General features: G+C 60.1%; 1 long non-coding RNA gene across 2 annotated transcripts; it reads left to right on the top strand.

Moving 5' to 3' along the window:
• Positions 1 to 896: 896 nt before the first annotated feature.
• Positions 897 to 2,869, top strand: LOC128850085 (uncharacterized). 2 transcript variants are annotated; one of them, XR_008447542.1, is made up of 4 exons: positions 897 to 972; positions 1,140 to 1,885; positions 2,426 to 2,569; positions 2,817 to 2,869. It is a non-coding gene; the product is annotated as an uncharacterized LOC128850085 (long non-coding RNA). The 2 variants fall into 2 exon arrangements; XR_008447541.1 differs by lacking the exon at positions 2,817 to 2,869 and adding an exon at positions 2,775 to 2,803.
• The last annotated feature ends 3,769 nt before the right edge of the window (positions 2,870 to 6,638 follow it).

The raw sequence follows: 6,638 nt of genomic DNA, 5'->3' as shown, positions 1-6,638 counted from the left end.
TGGCTCTCTGAGTGGATTTAGATGGGATTTTGGTGGCCCAGGGTGGGATTTCGGTGGCCCAGAGTGCTTTTTTTGCTCTCTGAGTGGATTTAGGTGGGATTTTGGTGGCCCAGGATGGCATTTTGGTGGCCCAGAGTGGTTTTTTTGCTCTCTGAATGGATTTAGATGGGATTTTGGTGGCCCAGGGATGGATTTGATGGCCCAGGGTGGGATTTTGGTGGCCCAGGGATGGATTTGGTGGCCCAGAGTGGGATTTTGGTGGCCCAGGGGTGGATTTGATGGCCCGGGGTGGGATTTCGGTGGCCCAGGCGTGGATTTTGGTGGCCCAGGGGTGGATTTGGTGGCCCAGGGTGGGATTTTGGTGGCCCAGGGGTGGATTTGATGGTCCAGGGTGGGATTTTGGTGGCCCAGGGTGGGATTTCGGTGGCCCGGGGTGGGATTTTGGTGGCCCAGGGGTGGATTTTGGTGGCCCAGGAGTGGATTTGGTGGCCCGGGGTGGGATTTTGGTGGCCCAGGGGTGGATTTGGTGGCCCAGGGGTGGATTTGGTGGCCCAGGGGTGGATTTGGTGGCCCAGGGTGGGATTTTGGTGGCCCAGGAGTGGATTTGGTGGCCCGGGGTGGGATTTTGGTGGCCCAGGGGTGGATTTGGTGGCCCAGGGGTGGATTTGATGGCCCAGGGTGGGATTTTGGTGGCCCAGGGGTGGGATTTGGGGGTCCCGGGCTGACGGTGGCTCCGCAGCATGGCGTGCTGGCTCAGCAGTTCTTGGCTCTCACCGGACGGTGCCACGCGGCGCAGGCGCAGTACCGGCAACGCAGCCTCGACCGTATCCGCCGGCAGCTCCACATCGGTGAGGGGACACCTTGGGGGGGGGCTGGTGGCCCATGGGGACCTTCTGGTGGCCCACAAGGAGGTTCTGGTGGTCCATAGGGAGGTTCTGGTGGTCCCTGAGAGGTCCTGGTGCCCATAAGGAGGTTCTGGGGGTCCATGGGGAGGTCCTGGTGGCCCATAAGTAGGTTCTGGTGGCCCATAAGGAGGTTCTGGTGGCCCATAAGGAGGTTTTGGTGGCCCACAAGGAGATTCTGGTGGGCCATGGGGAGGTCCTGGTGGTCCCTTAGAGGTTCTGGTGGCCCATGGGGAGGTTCTGGTGGTCCATAGGGAGGTTCTGGTGGCCCATAAGGAGAATCTGGTGGTCCATGGGGGGGTTTTGGTGGTCCCTGAGAGGTCCTGGTGGCCCATAAGGAGGTTGTGGTGGTCCCTGACAGGTAATGGTGGCCCTTTAGGAGCTTCTGGTGGCCCATAAGGAGGTTTTAGTGGCCCATAAGGAGGTTTTGGTGGTCCATAAGGAGGTTCTGGTGGCCCATGAGAGGTCCTGATAGCCTTTTAGGAGTTTCTGGTGGCCCTTTAGGAGGTTCTGGTGGCCCATAAGGAGGTTTTAGTGGTTCATAAGGAGGTTCTGGGGGTCCTTGAGAGGTAATGGTGGCCCTTTAGGAGCTTCTGGTGGTCCCTTAGAGGTTCTGGTGGCCCAATGGGAGGTTCTGGTGGTCCATGGGGAGGTTCTGGTGGTCCATAAGGAGGTTCTGGTGATCCATGAGAGGTTCTGGTGGTCCCTTAGAGGTTCTGGTGGCCCCTAAGGAGGTTTTAGTGGTCCATAAGGAGGTTCTGGTGGCCCATAAGGAGGTTTTGGTGGTCCATAAGGAGGTTCTGGTGGCCCCTAAGGAGGTTTTAGTGGTCCATAAGGAGGTTCTGGTGGTCCCTTAGAGGTTCTGGTGGCCCATAAGGAGGTTCTGGTGGTCCATGGGGAGGTTCTGGTGGTCCCTTAGAGGTTCTGGTGGTCCATAAGGAGGTTCTGGTGGTCCATAGGGAGGTTCTGGTGGTCCCTGAGAGGTTCTGGTGGTCCATGGGGACGTTGTGGTGGTCCCTTAGAGGTTTTGGTGGCCCATAAGGAGGTTCTGGTGGTCCCTGAGAGGTCCTGGTGGCCCATAAGGAGGTTTTTGTGGTTCATAAGGAGGTTCTGGTGGCCCATGGGGAGGTTCTGGTGGTCCATAGGGAGGTTCTGGTGGTCCCTGAGAGGTCCTGGTGGCCCATAAGGAGGTTTTGGTGGTCCATAAGGAGGTTCTGGTGGCCCATGGGGAGGTTCTGGTGGTCCATAGGGAAGTTCTGGTGGTCCCTGAGAGGTCCTGGTGGCCCATAAGGAGGTTCCGGTGGCCCATAAGGAGGTTCTGGTGGTCCATAGGGAGGTTCTGGTGGTCCCTGAGAGGTCCTGGTGGCCCATAAGGAGGTTTTGGTGGTCCATAAGGAGGTTCTGGTGGCCCCTAAGGAGGTTCTGGTGGTCCCTGAGAGGTTCTGGTGGCCCATAAGGAGGTTTTTGTGGTTCATAAGGAGGTTCTGGTGGTCCATGGGGAGGTTCTGGTGGTCCATAGGGAGGTTCTGGTGGTCCCTGAGAGGTTCTGGTGGTCCCTGAGAGGTTCTGGTGGTCCATGAGGAGGTTCTGGTGATCCATGAGAGGTTCTGGTGGTCCATGGGGAGGTTCTGGTGGCCCATAAGGAGGTTCTGGTGACCCATGGGGAGGTTCTGGTGGTCCCTGAGAGGTTCTGGTGGTCCATAGGGAAGTTCTGGTGGTCCCTGAGAGGTTCTGGTGCCCATAAGGAGGTCCTGGTGGTCCCTGAGAGGTTCTGGTGGCCCCTAAGGAGGTTTTAGTGGTCCATAAGGAGGTCCTGGTGGTCCCTTAGAGGTTCTGGTGGCCCACAAGGAGGTTTTGGTGGTCCATGGGGAGGTTCTGGTGGCCCATAAGGAGGTTTTAGTGGTTCATAAGGAGGTTCTGGTGGCCCATAAGGAGGTTCTGGTGGCCCCTGAGAGGTCCTGGTGCCCATAAGGAGGTTCTGGTGGTCCATGGGGAGGTTCTGGTGGCCCCTGGGGAGGTTCTGGTGGCCCACGGGGGGCTCTTGGTGGCCCGGTGACGCGCTGTCCCCCCGCAGCGGGCAGCACCTCGGTGACCGAGGAGGAGCTGGAGCAGATGTTGGAGAGCGGTCAGAGCGAAGTCTTCATCTCCAACGTGAGTCGGGGGGAACTTATGGGGCACTTATGGGGCAGAGACCCCCAAATCTGCCCCGTGGGGGCATCTCCAGAGGTTCTGGTGGCCCATAGGGAGGTTCTGGTGGTCCCTGAGATGTTCTGGTGGCCCATGGGGAGGTTCTGGTGGCCTCTGAGATGTTCTGGTGGCCCATAGGGAGGATTTAGTGGCCCATAGGGAGGTTCTGGTGGTCCCTGAGATGTTCTGGTGGCCCATAGGGAGGTTCTGGTGGCCCCTGAGATGTTCTGGTGGCCCATAAGGAGGTTCTGGTGGTCCATAAGGAGGTTCTGGTGGTCCCTGAGATGTTCTGGTGGCCCATAGGGAGGTTCTGGTGGCCCATAAAGAGGATTTGGTGACCCATAAGAAGGTTCTGGTGGCCCATAAGGAGGATCTGGTGGCCCCTGAGATGTTCTGGTGGCCCAGGAGGAGGTTCTGGTGGTCCATAAGGAGGTCCTGGTGGCCCCTGAGATGTTCTGGTGGCCCCTGAGGAGGTCCTGGTGGCCCATGAGGATGTTCTGGTGGTCCTTGAGATGTTCTGGTGGCCCATAAAGAAGATTTGGTGGCCCCTGAGATGTTCTGGTGGCCCATAAGGAGGTTTTGGTGGCCCATAAGGAGGATTTGGTGGTCCCTGAGACGTTCTGGTGGCCCATAGGGAGGTTCTGGTGGTCCATAAGGAGGTCATGGTGGTCCCTGAGATGTTCCGGTGGCCCCTGGGGAGGTTCTGGTGGTCCCTGAGATGTTCCGGTGGCCCCTGGGGAGGATTTGGTGGCCCAGCGGGAGGTTCCGGTGGCCGCAGGTGTTGGGGGCGACGCGGGCGACGCGGGCGGCGTTGGAGGAGGTTGGAGTGAGACATCGGGAGCTGCAGCGCCTCGAGAAGGGGTTGAGGGACCTCGGAGAGCTGTTCGGCCTTCTCAGCACCACCCTGGAGGGGCAGGTGGCACTGGGGGGCACTGGGAGGGACTGGGAGGGACTGGGAGGGGATTAAAGGGCACTGGGAGGGACTGGGAGGGGATTAAAGGGCACTGGGAGGGACTGGGAGGGGACTGGGAGGGGACTGGGAGGGGATTAGAGGGCACTGGGAGGGACTGGGGTGGGATTGGGGGGCACTGGGAGGGGATTGGGGGGGACTGGGATTCACTGGGATGGACTGGGAGGGGTTTAGAGGGAACTGGGAGGGCATTAGGGGGCACTGGGAGGGACTGGGATTCACTGGGAGGGACTGGGAGGGGATTAGAGGGGACTGGGAGAGACTGGGAGGGACTGGGAGGGGATTGGGAGGGGACTGGGAGGGGATTAAAGGGCACTGGGAGGGACTGGGAGGGGATTAGAGGGAACTGGGAGGCACTGGGAGGGCATTAGAGGGAACTGGGAGGGACTGGGAGGGGATTGGGGGGCACTGGGAGGGGATTGTGAGGGACTGGGATTGACTGGGATGGACTGGGAGGGGTTTAGAGGGAACTGGGAGGGGATTACGGGGCACTGGGAGGGACTGGGATGAATTGGGAGGGGATTGGGGGGTACTGGGAGGGCATTAGGGGCAACTGGGACAGACTGGGAGGGGATTAGAGGGAACTGGGAGGCACTGGGAGGGGATTAGAGGGCACTGGGAGGGACTGGGAGGGGATTAGAGGGCACTGGGAGGGACTGGGAGGGGATTAGAGGGAACTGGGAGGCACTGGGAGGGGATTAGAGGGCACTGGGAGGGACTGGGAACGCTGGGGTTGAACTGGGAGGAACTGGGAGGGCATTAGGGGGTACTGGGAGAGAACTGGGAGCGGATTGAAGGGCACTGGGAGGCACTGGGCGAGAATGGAGCGGTTTTATTGATCTGTACTGGTCTGTCCGGGCTCATACTGGTCCGTACTGGTCTGTCCGGGCTCATACTGGTCCGTACTGGTCCGTACTGGTGGGCGCAGGGGGAGGTGATCGATCGCATCGAGCGGAACATCGCGGCCTCGGGCGCGCGTCTCGAGAAGGGGCGGCAGCGGCTGAGCGCCGCCCAGAGGGGGCGGGGCCGGGCGCGAAGGGTGAGGCCACGCCCCCTCCCTTGGCGTCTATGGCAGCCAGGCCACGCCCCCCTCCCGTTAAAGGCAATGGGGCTTAGGCCACGCCCCCTCCTATTAGAGGCAATGGGTCTTAGGCCACGCCTGCGCCATTAAAGTCAATTGGGTGTCGGCCACGCCCCCTCCCGTTAAAGGCAATGGCTCTTAGGCCACGCCCCCTCCTATTAGAGGCAATGGAGCTTAGGCCACGCCTGCGCCATTAAAGTCAATTGGGCATAGGCCACGCCCCCTCCCATTAGAGTCAATGGCGCTTAGGCCACGCCCCCTCCCGTTAGAGGCAATGGCTCTTAGGCCACGCCCCCTCCCATTAAAGGCAATGGGGCTTAGGCCACGCCCCCTCCTATTAGAGGCAATGGGGCTTAGGCCACGCCTGCGCCATTAAAGTCAATTGGGTGTAGGCCACGCCCTCTCCCGTTAGAGGCAATGGCTCTTAGGCCACGCCCCCTTCCGTTAAAGGCGATGACTCTTAGGCCACGCCCCCTCCCGTTAGAGGCAATGGCTCTTAGGCCACGCCCCCTCCCGTTAGAGGCAATGGAGCTTAGGTCACACCCCCTCCCATTAGAGTCAATGTAGTTTAGGCCACACCCCCTTCCATTAGAGTCAATGGAGCTTAGGCCACGCCTGCACCATTAAAGTCAATTGGGTGTAGGCCACGCCCCCTCCCATTAGAGTCAATGGAGTTTAGGCCACGCCCCTTCCATTAGCGTTAATGGAGCTTAGGCCACGCCCCCTTCCATTAGAGTCAATGGAGTTTACGCCTCACCTGCGCTCTTAAAGTCTATTTGGCATAGGCCACGCCCCCTCCCATTAGAGTCAATGGAGTTTAGGCCACGCCCCTTCCATTAGCGTTAATGTAGCTTAGGCCACGCCCCCTGCCATTAGAGGCAATGGAGTTTAGGCCTCGCCTGTGCTCTTAAAGTCTATTTGGCATAGGCCACGCCCCCTCCCATTAGAGTCAATGGAGCTTAGGCCACGCCCCCTCCCATTAGAGTCAATGTAGCTTAGGCCACGCCCCCTCACATTAGAGGCAATGGGGCTTAGGCCACGCCTCTTCCCATTAAAGTCTATAGGGCTTAGGCCACGCCCCCTTCCATAGAGTTAATAGTCCCCTCCAGTCCCTCCCAGTCTGGCCCAGTGCCCCCCAGTTCCCCTCTCGCCTCCTCCCAGTCCAATCCCTCTCCTCTCTGGTCTCTTCCCAGTTCCCTCCCAGTTCATCCCAGTCCCCTCCCAACGCCCTCCCAGTCCCCTCCCAGTGCCTCCCAGTCCCCCTTTCAACCCATCCCAGTCCCTCCCAGTTCATCCCAGTCCCCTCCCAGTGCCCACCAGTCCCTCCCAGTTCATCCCAGTCCCCTCCCAGTTCATCCCAGTCCCCTCCCAGTGCCCACCAGTCCCTCCCAGTTCATCCCAGTCCCTCCCAGCCCCCTCCCAGTGCCCACCAGTCCCTCCCAGTCCCCTCCCAGTGGCTCCCAGTCCATCCCAGTTCCCCCTCCCCGCAGAGGAAGCT

The sequence above is a fragment of the Cuculus canorus genome, chromosome 38 (genome assembly GCF_017976375.1).
Source record: "Cuculus canorus isolate bCucCan1 chromosome 38, bCucCan1.pri, whole genome shotgun sequence".
In the NCBI taxonomy this organism is placed as follows: domain Eukaryota; kingdom Metazoa; phylum Chordata; class Aves; order Cuculiformes; family Cuculidae; genus Cuculus; species Cuculus canorus.
The sequence above is the reverse complement of the archived record's forward strand: the minus strand, read 5'-3'. Positions and strand labels throughout refer to the sequence as shown.